We start from the raw sequence: 21,333 nt of genomic DNA, 5'->3' as shown, positions 1-21,333 counted from the left end.
TGATGTCATGGCTCGTGGGTTTGAGCCCCACATTGGGCTCTGTGCTGACAGCTCGGAGCCTGAAGCCTGCTTCAGATTCTGTGTCTCCCTCTCTCTCTGACCTCCCCTGCTCTCACTCTGTCTCTCTCTCTCAAAAATAACTAAACATTAAAAAAAAATGTAAAGGTTTGACATGAGGCCTGCATGTGGACTTAATGTGGTAACAATAAGTGGCTCTAGATTATAAAAAAAAAAAATTTCAGAAATACACAAAAGTGACAGTATTTTAAAATATGAGGAAGAAGAAAGTAATCATAGGTCTGTAAAATAATAGTGATGATGATATTACAGAAAATATTAATTGAACACATACTATGTGATAGGCAATATTGCAAGAGCGTTATATGCATTAACTCATTTCATAACCACAATTACCTTATGGGGTAGCTACTCTTATCCCCATTTGATGAAAAAAGACACTGTATCATAAAGACAGAAAATGAGTTGGTCAGTGTAAACAGATAGCAAATGTCACAGCTGGGAATTGAGTCCAGGGAGTCTGACTCGAGAGCCCATATTTGGTTTGGTTGCTTTTCCCAAAGCTTAGTGCTGTGTTTTCCTCTTAGTATTCTTGAACTTAATATAAGAAAGGAGCTATGTAGGTATAGTTACCACATCATAAGTCAAGCTCTTGGCAGAAATAACAATGCTAGAGAATAGAGGAAAAATAGAGGCTTCTGGAAGCAGATAGAACATGGGAATGCCAAAGGACATTCATTTTTATCAGTACAAAGGTGCTAACCTCCAGGAAGTCAGAGTGAAACCGGAATCAGAAAAGTGTTGCTGAATTTCAGACTTCAGATAAAACTGGACCTAATGTAGGATTGTTCTTTGTTACCAACTTCCCTTATTGCCTCTGGTATTGGGGGAAGAAATGAGATAATCATGTTCACAGGCATCAAAGGAGGTGAGTGACCAAAGCTTAGAGTTGGTACAAATAAAGCAGGGGCAAATCAAGGTGAGGAGCTGGGTCAAAATCTACCATCTAGTTAGGCAGGCATTGTGGAAGAAGTAGAACAAAGGAAACTAGAAAGTGCATGTAGGTATTCCAAGTAACATTGCATGGTGGGGATAATGGGGGTGGGGAGCCTGGGACAGGGGTCTGGACATTGGTTACCCCCCCAGTCATCTGGCAAAACTGATGGTGGTATACTCTGGACAAGCCAGTTGTCATTGTGTTTTGGATGGATTCTAAGAAGTTACCTTTGGAAAGAAATTACTGTGCTTTTCATACTTAGCATCTAATTTGTTTGAGGTCTTACGCAGAATCCTAAAATGAACACAGTCATCCTTGTTGGTAGTTTAAAAAAATTACCAACAATCATGTTTTCCTTTGACCCGACTCATCCTTCCTAATATTAGCAGTGCTGATTTATTTAGTTGAGAGTCACCTGGACAAGTGCTGTGAGCCCTCTAGTTAATTTTTGTTAAAATTCTCTCTTTTCTGCCATGTTTGAGGCAGGTACTGAAAGGGCCCAGGTAGGTGCTACTTTACACAAGTAGAACATCATCTCTGCCAGGCATTGTTCTGCCTCTTGGTCCTTTATCAGATGAATGTACACAATATATTAGACCCTATACATATGACACCAACACTTGAAAAAACTCGATGGGGGAAATCTGTAATTGTGACTTCTGACAGCTCTAGTTTATTTCAGGGGGAAAAAAGAAAAGCAAAGGAGGGAACATTACTTATTCATATAATCTTGGGGAAATCTTAACAGGTGGTGAGATCTCTTTCTAGAATCCTATGTAATCTCATCAGTCAAAAGTAATTCTTGGGATATTTAGCCCAAGTAAGGATGGCCACACAGGCTGTTCCGATGGACTTCTTTGGGAAGGCTCTTAGACGACTTTTGAGTGATTTTTCATTTATGTTTGCCAACTTCATAGATTTTTCCCAGCATAAAATACAAAAAAGCAGAAGGAAACCCTGAATATATTTAAAAATGATGTCTATTTCTGCACAAACTTGGCAGAGAGGAGTTTTCTCAGAAACAGTTGAGTTCATGGCATCACTCTGACAGGGCAAAAGTCTTCATTGAACAAAACCATTTGCCTTCCCCCATCCTGCCCTTCCTTCAGTTTGCCTCTGCAAAAACAGTCCATGGATAAATAAACTGGCAAAATTGGGAAACCAGGTGATCACAGCAAAATGATATAATAGTAACAGCTACAATTTATTAAATAACCAATCTATGGCAGGTGCTTCACTGGTACCATCTCTTTGAATTTTGATGGCAGCTCTGTGAGATAGGTGTTGACCCTGTTAGTTGGGATGAAAAAACCAAGACTTAGAAACGTCAAGTGACCTGCTAAGATCATCCAACTATTCAGAGGTGCAGCTGGGGTTCAGGAACAGGTCTGCTGGATTGTAAGGCCTGCTTCCCTATGGTACCTGCTTTTTAAAATTTTGCGTCCCCTAACTCCCGCCAGAAACAAAGGAACAGCCGTTGCCATGTTACCAAGTTAAATACTGTGAGGGGCCAGGCAGCCTCACCTGGATATTTCTGATCACTGTGTGAGAACTAATGCTTTGGGTACAAGCTTGAAAAAAAAAAAAAAAAAAAAAAAAAAGAGGCTTCCCCAGGCAGGCAGGTGGGTTGGCTAGCTGGGATTAAGGCACGGGGACTCTTTGCTGAGCAAGGTGCTCCTTCCTGTCAGAACACATTTCCGTAGAGCCCCGCAAGCTGGTAGCACCTCCTCTTGCTTCTGCCTCCTAGTGGGCTGTCTGAGGGAGGCTATACATATGTATTAAGTTATTAAGCGGTGGTATGGGTTCTCACAAGTTCAAACACAAAGCATGCTGTGTCTCTGCTCCAGCATCTCCAGGAGGGCCTGGATTAATAGAAATGCAAATAGAGCATCTGCACAAGGCCATATGATTAGAGCCTCCCCCTCACACCTCAAAGTCAAGAGCAGAAAAACACTGCATGTGAAACACAACAAAAAATGGTGATATAATATGCAAAGTCTGTTACCCGTTTCAACAGCAGTCAGCAAAACATTTCTTCTCACACCACTCACAACAATTTCTGCCCCAACTTTATTATGTAAGCTCATGTTTTTCATCGGCATAAACTTGCTGTTGGTGTGTTAGAGTCCCTACTGACTCCTTTATTGCCTGAGATTCTGCACACTGCTGTCTGGCCCGCTCTAGAAAGAGGCTCTTAAAAAGAGAAGTGCGGCCTTCATTTCTATCTCTGCTGTCTTCATCTCTTTAGGGTAGAAATGCAAGGGTCAAAGAAGCACTCAGCCCAGAGTTTACTTTTCAGTTTTCAGAGAGGGCCAGGAATCCAAACTTTCCAGCCTTGGTCTGGTGTGAGTCACGGCTTCCACAAGTTGGTTCAGGCTGTAGGGCCGAGTCATAGGTCTCGTCTCCATTTGAGCCCAGTAGCCTTCCTCTCTTCTGTGGCTGCAGTTTTAATTCTGTACACTGACAGGGACCATATACCAGCACCTAGCCCTAGTGGTGTTCTATAGGTTTATGCGATGATTTAATTGCATGAGAGAATTGAATGACTAAGAGGGAAAAAAAAAAAAAGTCTGCTCACCTCTCTGTGCATGCTGTGGGCAGGAGGGGATCCATGTGAAGGAGTGTGGATGATTTAGTGCAGTCATCCCTCCTGGAGAAACTGCTCGAAGTCCACATGCAACTGGCCCTTATTATTTTTTTAAAATACTTATTTATTTTTGAGAGAGACAGAGCATGAATGGGGGAGGGGCAGAGAGAGAGAGAGAGAGAGAGAGGGAGGGAGGGAGGGAGGGAGGGAGGGATACAGAATCCAAAGCAGGCTCCAGGCTCCAGGCTGTGAGCACAGAGCCCAAAGCAGGGCTCAAACCCACAAACTGAGAAACCACGAGCTGAGCCAAAGTCTGACACTTAACTGGTTGAGCCACCCAGGTGTCCTGCAACTGGACCTTCTTGGTCTCTTCTTTCTGCTCTTTCCTGCCTCAGAGTTAGAGGGGACAGTGATGTGGCTGAGAATGAGTCATGTCTAGGGATGGACTGTGAGGTGATGCCAAGCCAAGATAGTTGGTATTTTCTAGATTCAGGCAGCTTTATGAGTTGAGTGACTGCTGAGCTGTTGGAGAGTTGATGGACTCATCAAAAGGATGCTTGTATTTTTCCTTGTATTTCTAGAGATGTTATTCATTAGGGGCAATTGCCTACAAATTGTTGCAATAGATTTTCTGAGCTTATTCATATAAAGCATTCCATCTACCTCCTTATTCACTTACTGTCCCTGCGCCAACACCGTTCCCTATCTCTTCCCTGGACCACTGCCATCATTTTAGGGCCACTGGGCTCTTTCCTGCTGCCATTCAATTCAAACATACACACTTCTTCCAGATTCATCGTTCAAAAACACAAGTCTGATTAAGTAACTTCTCAGCTAAACACCTTCAGTGATTTCCCATTGCCTAATAAATAAAATGCAGTCTTCTAATTCTGGCCTTTAAAGCTCTCTAGGCTGTGGCCCCCAGCTGCATTTTTCAACATTTTAAACTGCCTATATTCCATTCATATCATGCTATTTTCCTTTCTCTGTAAACAGCTTCACACCATTCACCTCACTGAAAATGAAGCTCCTCTCATGGTCCATACCCACTCATGGATCTATCCTTCAGGACATAATTGTTTTTATGTTTATCTTTTTTGAGAAAGACTGCAAGTAAGTACACTGGGGAGGGGCAGAGAACCTTCAGGAAGTATCTTAACTGTTACCTTCTGTTGGAAGCCTACCAAATACATCCCATGACTACATATCACACTTCGTCCCTCTTTTTGGCCAACATCCCACTTTCCCCTATACTTGAGGCAATGCTGGTCACTTGGGTAGCATGCAGTAGATAGTTGTTGAACAAATGAATAAATGCTGAGTGAATGTGCATCTCTGTCTTATCTACCCCTAGAGTTTGTGAGATTCCTGAGGAGGCAACAGTGTGAGATAGCAGAAAGAAACAGGGTTTTAGGCTAGAGAGGACTGGTCCCGAGGCTCTTCGTGGCCATTTATTAACTGAGGGACTGTGGGTAAGCTACCTAACTTCTTTGTGCCTCACCTGTATTGATGCCTGTTGAATGTGTGAACTTTGGTTGTGCATTTTTTTGTTCATATGCATATTCTTTAATCCCTGGAAGTGTTGAAAAGCAAAGTATTGCCTGTCTCACAGATAGAAAACATTCTCCTCACATATAAATCATGGCATGAACTGACATCATAATACACACCACAGACCTAGTAAGATTTCACTTGAAAAATAATGAGGCAGGGAAGTATTACATGATCACTAGCATCTCTCTCTTTGACAACTAACTCTGAACAATAGAAACCATATTCTTGCTTGTAAAGACTATACGTTGTGATAGTTTAACTAATTTGGGCACCCAATAATAGAAATGACAGTGCTGCTAATCCAAGTGTCTATGGTGAAGAATTTCTTGGAAAAAGAACAAAAAAGGAGGGAAAACTTCCCACGGTGATTTCTTGCATCTGCAATCCTAAATCTAATTTAGTATTAGTGCTCCTGACAGGAAAAGAAATTTCAGGGCAGTTACTCACACTTCTGAAGGTTTTATTTGGTTTAACCTCAGAAATAACTGTACTGATGGTGCTGAGTGCTCTCAGATGCAGGTTTTTTTCTCTGAAATAATGGACTCCTGAGTTTCTTCTCTTCCTAAAATTAGGTCTGAGATGCTGTCGGAGCTTCCTGATGAGTGGCTTTAACTACCATGTGATGTTAAAACATAAAAAAGTAATCCCTTGCCCACTTAGTAAGGTGTTTTTTTGTGAGCACATAAGAAACCAGGAGACCTCACTGACCACACCATAGATTTTAATGTGATGGACAATGGACCTCGTTGGAGCCTCATGTCCTTGTCGTCATGCATTTCTCCTGTGAGCCAGGACTCTCTTTGTTCCACAGCCACTGAATTATGGGGAGAGTTCCATCCATGTCCTAGATACTCTGGGGGAGTCATTTTCATGTTATTTATAGTACTGTCTCCCTTTTCTTGATATTTGTCCTTTTCTTACAAAACTTCCCTCTGGTCTCTTGTTGAACTACAGTAGTAAACATAAAACTCCTTTTTCTGTTGGCCATGAGATAAATAACCGAACAAGAAATAGTTAATCTTATCATGAACACGACAGGTATAATACTGCTTTATGTCATAGCTCTGGCAGGAGGAGTTCTAGTTTTGGTATAGGATGTAATTTAACACAAGGCCAAGTTTTTATTTTTTTCCTTGTCTGATATAATCCCACAGAACTTTGAAAATCACTAACATTAATATAGTTCTTGACATATCTATAAAGTATTTCTCACAAAATTTAAAAAATTTAATAGAGTATCCTTGTGAACTGGGATGTTATTTTTATTTTTCTTATGATGAAACTGTGGGGAGGTACGCTTTTGTGATTTGTGAGAAATCCATATTTGGTCATTCAGATGACGAAAATATATTTCTCATACATATTTGTTATTTGTCCACCGTTCTTGGCTCACAGCTCCCCAAACCCTTGGAATTTCCTAAGTGTGACAAGTGATGAAGGTGTCTTTTGTTACATTAATGACGGTGACTTTTCAACACTGCCCAACACTGGGGGCTGGTTGCCAGGAGGATCAACTCTGTGATTAAAGAGTTGAAACTTGGAGGTCTAATCCCATCTCTGGGGAGGGGAGACAGGCTGGAGGTTGAATCCACCAATGGTCAATGGCTTTGTCAGTCATGACTGTGCAATGAAGTCACCATAGAAACCCAAAAGAACTAGGTTCGAAGGGATTCTGGGTTGGTGAATACATGGAGATTGGGGAGAATTGCATACTTGGAGAGGGCATGGATGCTCCACACCCTTTCCCCATACTCTATCTCTTCATCTGGCTGTTGGTTCAAATCCTTTATTGTATCCTTTAGTAAACTGGTAAATGTGTTTCCCTGAGGTCTGTGAGCTGCTTTAACAAATTAAAAGAACCTAAGGAGGAGGCTCTCAGAACTTCCCATCTGTAGCAGGCAGATTAGAAACACAGGTAATAGTTTAGGGCTTGCAACTGGCCTCTGAAGTAGGGGAGAGGAGCAGTCTTGTAGGACTGAGTCCTTAACCTGTGGAATCTGATACTATCTCTAGGATACTATCTCCAAGTAGTGTCAGAACTGAGTTGAATTCTTAGACACCCTGCTGATGTCTGAGAATTGTGTTGTATGGGACGACCTCCCTCCCCCCGACTGTGGAACTGGGTGTAGGAGGTCTTGACAAGTTGAGTAATAGAAACCATAGAGTGCCTTGTAATGATTCCAGTCCTGCCAGCAGTGGTTTTCAGAGACACCAGGACTTGGAACTCCACCCATAGACAAGTGAGAATCCAGGCCGGTAGACATGTCTGGTACCTGGCATGAAGGTTCCAGATCATAAAGTTTAGGGAGATTTGAGGCAGGAATGAAACCCAAGTGAAAGCCAAGCATGCTGTCTAGTAGAAGTGTTGTTCTGAAGGGACAAGAGGGGGAGGCATATCCAGGGAGGAGGTGACAGGACAGAACATACGCCAGCACATCAGGCCTCTAGGTGCAGATTATAGAGACAGAGTTGGACCTTGGCAGGAATCTGAGTCGTTGAAAAAGAGCTGTAGCTGTTTTGTATGGGACATTTGTGGCCTTGGCCATGAGCAGGGAGGAGTGGGCTAGGATGTCAGATCATGACTTTGGCACTGTTAAGTTTTAAGAATGACCACACCCAGAAGATACAGCACATCAAGTGAAGAAACATTTGAACATGTACTTAGTGTTAAAAATAGAAATAGCCTTGCATCTAAGAATTTCCTAAGTCATCCTTTTCTTCTTTCTTTCCTTTTCTCCTTGCTTGACTTCATCTCTCTGTATCCTCCCTCCTTCTCTCCTCATCTTCCTTTATTTAGTTTCTCATAGTGCAACTAGTTGACTTTGCTAAAGACTGTGAGGCTCTTAGGATGCAAATGTGACTGAGAGAAACATTTACAAATTTTTTGTCGATGTGGAAAACTATGTGCCTATCTTTAAGTTATTTTTGTCTAAAATGTTTTAACTTTTCAGGTAGGTGAATTCATGGGTTGGAAATAAAAATGATTTTTAGATGTTTATATTGAATGCCTATGACTCTGAGTGTGTGTGTGTGTGTGTTGTGTGCACACACACAAAGAAATATAATGCTTACTGTTTGGAGTATTTAAAAGGAGTACCCATACTTTGAAGTCATAAATTAACTTTTTTTTTTAATTTTAAGTTTATTTATTGTGAGAGACTGAGAAAGCGAGCTGGGGGGGTGGGGCAGAGAGAGAGGGATAGAGAAAAATACCAAGTAGGTTCTGTGCTGTCAGCACAGAGCCTAATGTGGGACTCGAACTCATGAACCATGAGATCATGACCCCGACCTGAGCTGAAACCAAGAGTTGGACGCTCAACTGACTTGAGTTACCCAGGTGCCCCCAAAGTCATAACTTAACTTGTAGTATCTTTCTATTTTTTATGTAGTTCATTCCATTTATGTAAATACAGCAGTCAGTATTTTTGCTGAATTACTATCTTTTTTTTTTTTTTTTCAACTATAAGCTTCCCATAAATCTCTGGTCCTGACAGTAATTTATATTTCATTATTTTATTTTTTTTAAAGTTTATTTATATTGAAACAGCGTGAGCGGGGGAGGGAGAGAGAAAGGGAGAATTCCAAACAGGTTCTATATGGTCAGTGTGCAGAGCCCGAAAGCGTGAGATCATGACCTGAGCCAAAATCAAGAGTTGCATGCTTAACCACCTGAGCCACTAGGTGCCTCTATATTTCATTATTTAAAAATTTTTTTTTTCAACGTTTATTTATTTTTGGGACAGAGAGAGACAGAGCATGAACGGGGGAGGGGCAGAGAGAGAGGGAGACACAGAATCGGAAACAGGCTCCAGGCTCTGAGCCATCAGCCCAGAGCCTGACGCGGAGCTTGAACTCACGGACCGTGAGATCGTGACCTGGCTGAAGTCGGACGCTTAACCGACTGCGCCACCCAGGCGCCCCTATATTTCATTATTTTAAAATCTTCTTCCCATATGATTTAAAATAACCCTTTATTAGTCTTTACCTTGCCTTCACTTGTTAGGTAGGTACTTAAAGCAAGTATGAAGATAGAATAGGTGGGTTAAGGTAACTGAGTAATTTATAGAATCCTAAACCCTTTGCTATGGAAGCAAAAGTATTTAGAGCTTGAAAAATGGGGATGGTCTTTCTATGTGGATAACAGTCTGGGTAGCAACACACACTTTTCATGATCTTTTTCCTTTGTAGACACGTGACTATACAAAAACTGTGTTGTTTAGGAAGAGCATGGAGTAGTTGATCAAAATACACAAGTTTACCCTAGGGCTATAGCTATTCATGTTCCTTTCTTTTCAGAGAATCTATGCATTAAGTCCCAATGCATTAAGCTTTGAACAGGTTATAGCACTAAGTCAATGAGATGCATTATCATCATTATTACCATTTAGCATTCACATTTCATCAGCATGCACTTTTCCTAGCTCAAGATAGCAATTTTCAAACCAATGGATGGATTTAAGCTTTATCTTCATGAGCTCATCACTGCGATTCTAGTACACTTTATACTCATGGAAAATACTACCTAATGTTCTAATTATGTATGTCATTTTATTTGAACTCAGAAATTTCAAAATCCCCTATGCATAGGTTTTCCAAGTGATTGCCCTCATCAAAATTACACAGCCAAAAAGGAGGAATAATTAGCAAAATGGGAAGTTATATTTGCGGCTCATATAATTTTCCATGCTAATTGCTCATCTTGGGAACCCATTCTGGGAAGCTGTCAGGAAGTGGATTTTTAATATGTGTATACCTGGATGTAAAGCCTTGCCAGTGTTCTTAGAGAAAGTGAACAGCAGTTATCCCAGAAAATCCCCACCTCAAGTGATAGAGGGAAACAGCATTTCCTTTTACCTCTAGAGATCCTCACCTGAGATTTTCTAGGGGCTGATCCCAATTCATTGTATTTTATGAAAGAGAAAGAGGTGGCTAAGGAATATTCTCTCACTTTACAGATAGGCTCACTGAAGTTATTTGTCCCAGGTTGTAGAGTAGGACCAAAAGAAATACCTGGTTCTGAATTTATTGTGTAGATAATTCACCAACTTAAGAAAAAAATAAAGTAGGACTAGAAAATCAAATAAAGAGTATATTTACAATGGCAATAGAATGCACAAAGGACCTCCTAATTTTTCCCAGCCTCTCACTCCCAAGCAATTATCTGGCTAATAATTACCTCTTGTCTTTTTTTTTTTTTTTTTTTTATTGAGAGGGATTTATTTTAGCTAGATATCAGGAGAAGGTCATGGAGAGACCCAAGACTAGCTATGAAAAATGGACTGGGCCAATTGGATTCTTTTGAGGAGTTGTAGAAGTTGCTCGTGAGAAGATTGGACAAAACAGCATGCATTAAAAGATAGCGTAAGGTGGGGTAAGTTCATGCTGGGCCATGTGCAGGCTAAGGACAGCCAAGGAAACTGCCTGATGGGCAGGAGAGTGAGCTGCCACTCATCCTAAGTCAGAGACAGATCATGAAGACTCACACGTGAAATGAGTTGTTCCCTAGAGTTAATGGGATTTACCCAGTGAAGCCTGTTGCATTTCTGGGATTCCTTTAAGATCTCTTTGTTGTTACTCTACTTACACATATCCTTATGTTAACTCACTTATTACCTCCCAACATTCATTCTTCTTCCCTCCCTCCCTCCCTCTTTCTCTCTTTTTCTTTCTTTCCTCCTTCTCTCCCTTCCCCCTTTCTCTTCTCTTGTCTTCTCTTCTCTTAAGTTTATTTTTGAGAGAGAGCCAGAGAGCAAGAGCATGCACATGAGCAGGAGAGGGGCAGAGAGAGGGAGACACAGAATCTAAAGTAGGTTCCAGGCTCTGAGCTGTCAGCACAGAGCCTAATGCGGAGCTTGAACCCACAAACAGTGAGATCATGACCTGAGCAGAAGTTGGAAGCTAACCAACTGAACCACCCAGGTGCCCTTCTTTTCTTTTCTTTTCTTTTCTTTTCTTTTCTTTTCTTTTCTTTTCTTTTCTTTTCTTTTCTTTTCTTTTCTTTTCTTTTCTTTTCTTTTCTTTTCTTTTCTTTTCTTTTCTTTCCCTCCCTCCCTTCTTCCCTTCCTTCCTTCCTTCCTTGAATGCAAGCAGAGGAGGGGCAGAGAGAGAGGAGAGAGAATCCCAAGCAGGCTCTGTGCTGTCAGTGCAGAGCCTGATGTAGGGCTCAAACCCATGAAGTGTGAGATGACCTGAACTGAAACCAAAAGCCGGATGCTTAACCGACTGAGCCACTGAGGCACCCCTCCCCAATGTTTTCTTGAGTGAGTTTTATGTGATGTCTGCTGCTTGTAATCAAATCAGCTAAACATAAACCCCTTTTACAACAATAAGTGACATTCCTCCTTCCCTCAAAAGACTAACCACATTTCTCAGCCTCTATTACAAAGCAGTGTTGCATTTATCTCTACGGTGAGGGTGAACATAGATGTTTGTCAGGAGCCACTTTTGTTTTTTTTTCTCTGCTGAATTATTACTCTTTAATGCTTTTGGTAATCCTGATAGAGAACAGATCACTTGAACTCATAGTCTTCAAGTAGCTTTTATTCAAGTACATAATCTGCAAATAAGTAACGCAAAACCTTCAAAAGCAGAGCCTGAACTGGCGGTGTTATCTGGCATCTTCATGGTTTCTAATCCTATCAAAGTTCTTCATAGAAGTAGGAGAACCTTATTGATTTGTCCATTGCAAGAGGGCAGCAGTTGGGGGTCAGAGAGAGAGAATGAACGAATGATGAACAACTGAGTTACAGTGTTACTTAGCCATAAGTCATCAGATAAAGTTCCTTGTTAATCAAACTTTGTAGTTAACAGACAGAGTCACACATAGCAATACCCTCCTTCAGTCTCTTGTGAAGCTGGTGAGCTGAATTGGGCTTCTTATAGGCTTCCATAATGTCAGTATATCAGCAATACTGTATGGCTTGCTGAGAATCCCTTAGTTCCTGTTGTGTTGCAGCTCTCCAAAGTGGTAGGGGAGAGAGTGACCTGGACCTGTTCAGATTTTTTTGAGAAAAGTTCTGAGCTCACTGTTATGAGGGAGGTATAAGATGGAGGAGGAAGTGGGTTGCTACAGGTAACCCAGATCTGAAACAGAAAACCTCTCTCTCTACCCTGAATTTGTACACAGTGGTATTTTCCTGCTGGGTTCCTGAAATCAGTGTCTGGTATTTGTGCCCTCCTTGCCAAGTGATGGATCCTGGGCATTTCAGGTAACAAGCTACCTGCTGTCTGAGCGGAAGTATTTAAATACCTGCTGTTTTTCATCATTCGAGTAGTTTCCCCCTATGTTTCTCCTGCTAGGGAGCAAGGGCACCATATGTACAGGGCCACATGGCCCGCAGAACGTGAAGATCACGTTTGGTGTTGGATTTATTTGATGGCATATCTCTGGCAGCTGGGCTTCTGTTGGGTTTACTTTGGCAATTCTGGACAGGAAGATATCATCATTATGCTCTAACTTATAGAATATCTACTGACTTCCAGTCTAAGCTGAAGGGTTGAGCACCAGTGAGTGTGATTATCATCACCTAACAACTAAAATGGAATCATAATAAGTTCTCCAGATATTAGCTGTAAACCTTAGAGTTGTTCAGTTTTAAAGAGTGGTTAAAATCGTGGTTTCTGGAGTGGTTAGGCTTGGGTTTAGATCCCAATTTCACTTATATTGGTGTTGGGCATGGAGCAAGTCACCTAGCTTCTTTCTCCAACTCTCCATTTACTCATGGGTAAAATGAAGATAAAAACAGTATCCACCTCACAGAGTTGTCTTGAGGATAAATGAGGTAATGCCTGTGAAGCTCTGACCTTATGTCTGTCATACAGTGAATGTTCAACAAACATTTGCTCCCTTGGCTTATGCCAGATGGTCCTTCTGATCCTTCTCTTGTATTTCCCCTAACCCAGTTAGCAATGCTCCAAAGTATTAAATAGCTTACAGAAAAGATGTAAGATTTATTTTCTACTTTTCTCCTTAAATATTTTAGGAAACTGAGCTTTGCAAGATTTATGCCAAATACAAAGCAGTTCAGAGGAGTATAAATGCTGGCTGTTTTTGTAGTCCCGCCCTTAAAAAAAAAAAAAAACAACAAAAAACTATAGGAGCATGAGACATGAAGACAACGTGATAGTTCTCTTTGGATAAGTGTCCCTTTGGGGGTTATCCTTAGTTTTCTGTTGGTGACTTTGTCAGGGATTTTTTTTTCCATCTTTTTTGTTCCCACTGGTTATACCCTAGTTCAAGGTCTAGGCAGAAGAATGGAATCAAAGAATCCCAGATCCTTGATTTGAAAAGGGCTTGAAAGGTCATTGATTCTTGTTGCAGGTGGCAGATTGTTCTTTTGTCATGTTTTGGATGTACTCTAGTAGTTCTGGAAAGGTCTTATGAGAGAAGTGTTAAGGAATTATATGAAGAAAAGTAGATGGCTGTGGCCTCATAAGAAAGGCCATAAAAGATTTTTGAAGGAGTGGAAAAAGAAAGCGATAGATTGAAAAAAAAATTGAAGGAAGAATAACAAGTTTGAAAATTTAGACTCCATAAGAGTAAAGTTTACATTTGAATCAGGCTGCAACCGGAAGGTTTCTGAAGGTTTTAGGAATGAGTATCATGATGTTAAGTTTCATGAAGCACATTTTGAAAATACCTCAAGCTGAGTCTGCTTTCTAGAAGGCCCAGAAAAAAGATCTCTCTCTTTCCACGAAGCTGTTAAGGTTGTTAACATTATGATCAAGATTTTGTTTCTGAAATTATAATGTAGGGACTCTTAATTTTTCCTTGATTTTTTTTTTTAATTTAAATGAAGGATTTATCTGCAGGTTGTGAGAGTTGTAACAGTAAATAATCATGGGACTAATCATGATATTATTTAGCCGTGGAAAAAACCAGGCCATGATGCTGAATGGACTGAAAATACAAAGTAAAGATCTGCCTTCGTCTTTTTTCATCTCAGGTACCAAAGTTGGGGTATAAACCTTGGACTACATGTGCCCCTGTGGATCAGCACTCCTGTATCCTTTGGATAAATTCCTAGTAGTGGAAAGTTTGGGTAGTTGAGAAATTATCCTGTTGATTTTAAATTTCTGGAAAAATGAAAAATGAACGCAGGCTCCATTTTAGTCTCTGCAGTCAAACAGAGCCAGATGAAATGCCAAATTAACAGACCACATGGGCTGTTATAAACAAGTCAATCCCTTTTACTTATTAGAGCAATAGAACACGTGTAATACACTGGCCTCTTGTTACTTACAGAGTATTGCTCGTTATAGTGAGATGGAGGTGGGGCTAGTGGAAGAATATTTGCATGACAGAAAATCTATATGTGTAGGAAAGAAGACAATTTGTTAGAAAATTAGGAATGTTATTGAATGATCTGTTGGCCCGAGCTAGTTGGATTATTCACCATTAAGTAATTACTTTAGATGCAGCAGGTGACCTTGTAACCAATTCAAATATTCTAACATAGAAATCTTCCTAATTATAAATTGTTTGGTTTATTACTTTAAGAGAAGGCCAAAGAAGAGAAATGAGGTTAAAATGAAGGGATCCTGAAGGGAACACTCTATAATAGAAGCCATTTGACAGAATAAGTTCATATCACTGGAGGTGATAATTTTGTGGAAGTGTATATTTTTAAATACGGACCATGTAAATATAGGTATATTGGTTCAGAAATAGCCATTTAAATTTAATCCTAGATGCTTCTTTCTTTTTTCAACGTTTATTTGTTTATTTATGAGAGGAGGCTGGGGAGACAGAGCGCTAGCACGAACCAGCATGCATGAGCAGGAGAGGGGCAGAGAGAGAAGGAGAGAAAATCCCAAGCAGGCTCCACACTGAAGCACAGAGCCTATTGTGGGGCTTGACCTCAGGAACTGTGAGATCATGACTTGAGCCAAAATCAATAGTTGGACGCTTAACAGACTGAACCACCCAGGTGCCCCATCAATGTTTCTTTCAAATGCCAGTGACAATTCAGGATTTAAATCACTTAGGTGGAAAATAACTTCACGACTCAATATCACAAGGTGTGCATGTCAATGGGTCTTGTGTCATGTAGGCACTTAGGTAACTGGTAGCAAATGCAAGTCCTTGAGAGAGGGAATGGAAGTGGGATATTAGCATTCTTGGTTCTCAATACCTTATCCTCCCCCTTTTGAATATGGTGCCATGTGGGTTTTAAGGATATATCTCAGATCTCAGGCAACCAGCTGGATAGTGATGTGGGCAGAAGTTGAGGCCCATTGTCCAGAAATTTACATATATTAAAGTTGATGAAGTCTTCCCATTGACTCTGGAAGACCTTGAATAGTTCTAACCTTTGGAGGCAAGGCACCAGATGCTGGGAGCACAGATATGGAAACAAGCAGAACTCTTCTGATTCTGCAATAACCGTAAGATTATTTATTTCTCCTCTCATCCGCCCTGTAGACAATCAGGATTTCTGTTTGATTGCTGAGACTCTGTCCCTACCCATGCTTGGCAAAAACGTTTTCTTATCTGTGCAATAGATAAGCTGTTTCTATCATTTACTGCTTTCAGCTGACCTGTGGATATTTCACCTCTTACCCCATTCCTCCCCCACAGATGAGGAAATGGGGACTCAATTGAAACCCCACACTTAAAACAGTGTTAAATTAGGGTAACAGTGCAGATCTCTTGCCCCTAAAGCTAATGGTCTCATCTGCATCCTGATGCCACCTCCTCAGGCTTGTGTAGTGTCCCTTTCAGGAACATTTGCATTTTCTACCATAGAATGTTAAGGTTTTGACTCCTGTTAGAGGACTTTTTCGCAGTGTTGAGCAGATGGTCAAGTGTTTGTGGGGTGGAGGGCCCTCCTGATCCTCCCTGAAGTCATGCAGTTTATTCTTTAGGTAACAGTCGGGCCCTATCCCCAAAATTTGAGCGTATAATTGTGGTGTCATTGTCACCACAGGCTTCTAAATTGTGTGAATAGGTGAGGTGTGGCAAAGGAAAGGAGAGAACAAAGTTCTCAGTCTACATTTTATGAGGAGGAAGCTGAAAGGTAAACATTCTTGTGAGGCACAGGTTGTGTTACATTAACAGAGTTAAGGCAAAGTCCCAGATTTTGGCCTTTTCCATCAGTGCTTTTTTCAGCAGACCCTGTAACCACCATCTCTTTTATAGAAAACTGGAAAACTTGATTTGCTAATCTAGAAAACCCTTGAGCTAAGCCCAACTCACTGTGTGGTTAACAAGGACAATTCCTTTAAAATGTTTTTCCCCCCTTGCTTAGTGTTGCTGGCATCAGGTATAGTTATTTATATGTTTTCCATTTGCTGCTTGATTTATTTTGGAGACTGACACTTTTACAAGCTGACATCTCAGCATACAGACACTTTTTTTTTACTCCACTGAATGCAGTTGATGCTACTTACTGGATGCCATGCCGAGCAAATCCTAGTTAAAGGCTTCTCTTTGTGCTGCAATCCATCACTCCTTTTACAGTTCTTTCTCTGGAAGAGTGTAAACTGCCTCCTAATTTTGGCATCTGCTACCTGCCTTTCTGGCTGCTTCCTGTTGCTTCCTGATATCACTCTGTCAGGTAGACACTTGAGGATTTCATCGCTACCCAGGTGTACAACAACTTCAAAATGAGAGGTTTTGTTTAAAGCTTCTTTTGAGATCCTTGTGATGGATGAGTACTTAATAGGAAATGAGCTATTGAACAGACAACTGTTAATCAGCTACTATCAGTGGGTTGTTGTTTTATTTCCATTTGAAAAACATTTATTGTCCATCTATAATGTACCAGAAGATTTAGGAAAAAAAGTAAGGTGCTGCTTTTTCCAAGGAGCTGTCAGTGTAGTAAAAAAATTGCATGATCATCTGTTTGATAAAACTCTGGAGTAAGTCAACTTGCCTACAATTTTTCCATTCTTTCTACTTTTTTCTTTTCTTCCACGTCTTTTTTCTGGAGCCATATAGAACACCGTACACTAGGACCTCATCCTTCTGTCTGTTGTAGAACCTTTGGACTCCCTCAGTTCATAGCTGATTAAAGTAGAGAGAAGCAATGACCCTCCATGCAATATGTCATTGCCAGTGGAAGTAGTTGAGAGCTGATGGTGTTTCAGTTGGCTATTGATACATTCCTTCCCCTTTCTCCAATGTTTTCTGACAGATACATGGGAACTCAAGATATCTGTTCCAACTGAAATTGGCACATTAACTCTTTAAGGAGTGATGTTATTAAAGTGCACCCAAAACTTCTTACTGTTCCCTCAGTAGCCCCTGAACTTTTCAGTATATGCCTGGTAGGGCTTCCCAGGTCAGCCTTGGAGAAGCGGTTTTCAAGCTGATGACTGTTGAGTGCTGATCAAACCCTATTATGGACCCTATGTTGAACCAAAGTCTCTCTAGTCTAGTTTGTTTCTGGTTGGTTCAACAAAAGTGTAGTGACTGCCTACTATGTGTCTGGTACCAGATGCTGTGGGGTAAAAAGATAGGTTCAGTTTTTCAGCATCTCACTAGGTAGGAGGTGAGACTGACAAATACATAAAAAGCTTTGAATACAGGGTGTAGACTGTATAAGTGCTAGGCTACAAATACAATTGAAGTGCTGCATGAAGAGAAAGGAACTCTGATGGGAGGGTCAGGACAGACTTCCTCCAAGCTGTGGGATGTAAGCTGGAAAAAGGATGGCATGCATGGGCCAAGGCTCTCTTGGCAAGGTTGCAGTTCTTAACTAGAGGGATGTTCCTGGAACTTTGAGGGCAAAAGCAGGGGGAGAGGAGAGAGGATTATTGTTAGGACCTAAGATTGGAAACCCCAATTTGTAGTCTAGTTGTTGAGGCCAAGAAAACTCGTGTAGGATCTCTTAGATGGTATGTGTGAGAGCAGAAATATGTGTGATTGTGTTGGGGGAGGAGGGACCTTGAGACGAGGGACGGAGTAAGTGGTAACATTATTGGACTAGGTGAGGACGGCTGAGAATATAAACCAGCACTGCGGTGTGTGTCTGCAGGTGGAGCAGAGATTGCAAGGGTTTGATAGCAACTGGCTTTGATGGTGAGAGAGAAGGGGAAGAGGATTGTGTTTTCAAGCCTGAAGTGCTGAGAAGGCAGTCCCACTCTTTAGATAAGAAACACATGTAAATTTGTGGGGAGAACTGGGGGTGTTAATACTCTATGCGTCCTTGGTCTCTTGTGCAGAGGATGTTGAAAGGTCCTGAAAAATAAAGTGCCAGATAAAATTCAGGATGACATTTTAACCTACACATTTGAGTGGGCTATGTGTAATGTTCCTCCCTGATGGCAAGGGCCATGGCTGGTGTTGCCCACCCAGGGCTCAGTGTCTGGCAGGAGGCCAAAAAATATTAGCACAAAAGGTTCCAAAAAGTCCTTTCTAAAGAAACATGTTAAGTTTTGTTTAATTCAATATTTTATTTGGCCCTGAACCCTTTCGGTGAAGCTGTCTTATAAATGTCGGTCAGAGAATTCTCCAGAATACACTTTAAGAAACACTGCCTTAGGGTACTAAATGATTTAAGGGTTAAATGAGTAACATAAACATTCTAAAGAGAGAGGGAATTGAGGTATATGTCTGTCTATCTATCTGTCTATCGCTTTCTCTATCTAACCAAACCAAAGGAGTGAGATCTTTGGAAGGAGTGCGCCTTGGCAAGGGCATAGCCACAAAAAAGGATGAATGGCTGACCTTTTCCCCCTCACCTGATCACAGGTTTTAAAAGACTTGCCATCAATTTTAAAACATGTCTTTAAAGCTCTAAATATGGCCCTAGGTCTTTGCTCTTTAGACTCAAGTTCAAGATGATGGTCACAAGCATGTCCTGGAGGCAGTTTTGAGTGCTTTAAAAGCTTCATTTAGTTTTCAAATGTTTATCAGTGCTCCCAGCACTGTGGATGGCCAAGAGAGACTTTCAGAATTCAATAGAAGTATGAGAAACGAATGGAGCCCAGAATTTAATTATTTTTTAAAAAAAGGATAATGGTTCTATTAAAGGGGAAATGTTGCAACACACACAACGCATGCAGTGACTCACACTGAAGGATTTAGATTTTATCTTTTGTATGGAAACTCTTTCAGGGATGGGTAATATGCAGAGAAAGAATGTCAATGCAGCAAATACTAGTGATGTTTATTTCTTTGTTTGGATGGTTTTTAAGAAGGAGAGCAATGTTTATTGCAGCATAGCCGTTTAAAACCTAGGCCCCACTGAAAAACTGAGGCACTTTAATAATCTCTGCTTTATATATCAGTTAGTATTATAATAACTATATTCCACAGGCACTGTATTTACATCTATCATGCCTGGAGTCAAACCTTGGATATTTCGTGGTTCTGCTACAGCACATGTTCTGTTACTGCTTACTTAATAACTAGTGGCCATGCTTGCCTCTTGTCAAAAAAGACTGTTATTTCATGAATGATTAAAGTGCTAGAAACCCAAGATTTATGGCTCTCTGGCTCAAAATGCTCGTGTGGCTCTTGTCTGATTAAAGGTACCCATCGTCGACACATATTTCATTTACAGTGTAATTCTTGGGTTACCAAGGTAACATTCAGGTTAATCAGCTGCACCACACTTCCCCTAATTGAGGGAGAGCACTTCAGCTTCCACTTCAGTCCCTGAAAGATGACAATCTTTTTTTCTTTCATTTTTTTTCCCCCAGTATGACATTTGGAGGCTATTCCAGATGCTCTTGACTTCGGAACCATTTCCCTCTCTGGCTCTGACACATGGCATTCCGCCTTCATCCTGGCTGCTCTTGAATAACTGGCTTTTACAAAGGCCATTTCCCTATTTGTTATATGTAAATAGGGTGACACTATTATGTACTGTTCTCTGCAATTACATTGAGGTGGTTGAAGTTATTTTGTATATTAATATCAGCACGTTGGAACGTGTTTCCCTATTTAGTCTTTTGTTCTTGGTTTCCTGACTGCCTGAGCACTTGAGATATGAGTGAAGAATTTTATCTGCAGCAGGGGATTGAGACGAGCCTGGGCTTCCTAAAAACTTTGTGCGCAAAGCTGTTAGCTGAGATTTCCAAGTGTCTTTTTAATTCTCTCCTTACTTCCTCTCCCTCTGAAAAAGTACGGGGTTAACCCGTCAGCCGGCTGCTGGTGGCCGCACTAAGGAGGCAGATACTACTTGGCATCAACCAAAGTTCTAAATGGAAAGCTGAGGATAAATGGTTTTGAACCATTGAAAACAGATGTATGGACTATTTAGCCTCCAACCTCGGGAACCCCTGTTGGAGAGAGGCAGTGTAAAAAATCATGCAAAAGCAAGGCCTCTAAAAATTATTCTCGATCTGCCCAAGGTGCTGATGTTCAATTAGATGAGTTTTGACCTTGAGTAGGGAGAATTCCAAGCAAAACTGGTTATGATTAGCTGAACAAAGATCTCCCTGTTCTATAGGAGTTTACGGTCCTTCGTCTCCGCGTGTGAGACATTGGGCCTTTTTATGTGATATTTGCTACAAACATTTCCCTAGTTTGCTGTTCACTTTGCAGTTTTAGTTCCTTTGAATGACTTAAAATTTATATGTAGTTAAATCAGATAGTTTTTACTTGGTAATTTCTTTTACTGTTTTAAGCTTAGAGTGATCTCTCTCCAAAACTTGGGTATTTGATACTGTTTCTTCTTGCTGTTGACTGATTAATTTTAAAGCATGACAGAACTTTTAAAACTTACTTGGAATTGATATGGGTACATGGTACGAGGTATTGACCAAACTGGCAGCTTATCCTGCTGGCCAGTAAACACTGTTCAGTGAGCCAACATTCCTCCCCTCTCCTGACTTGTGATTTCTCCTCTATCACGGATCACACATACAATTTACTCCTGAGTCCTCTGTTCCATTTCCCTGGCTTGGCAGTCCATTCTTGTGTTAGAATCATGCCTGTTTTAACTAGTATTGCTAATTGGTATTCATTAGTATGCTTATGGCTAGTATTGCAACAAGGAATGAGGATACTTTTGCACTTAGTAGTTAGCAGGGAAGATTTTAATTATAACTTTATTATTATTATATGGTATCCTATGAATCTGTTGGCACTTGAATGTGTATATAGGCTCAAGTATGATAAAAGCATGTTCACTCAGCTTTAGACTTTGTTACATATTTAAGAGTGGCATTATTGTTTGTTTTGTTTTTTTTATTTTAAGCTTCTGAAAGGGATATTCAATACGTG

The sequence above is a fragment of the Felis catus genome, chromosome C1, assembly GCF_018350175.1.
Source record: "Felis catus isolate Fca126 chromosome C1, F.catus_Fca126_mat1.0, whole genome shotgun sequence".
Taxonomy (NCBI): Eukaryota; Metazoa; Chordata; class Mammalia; order Carnivora; family Felidae; genus Felis; species Felis catus.
The sequence above is the reverse complement of the archived record's forward strand: the minus strand, read 5'-3'. Positions refer to the sequence as shown.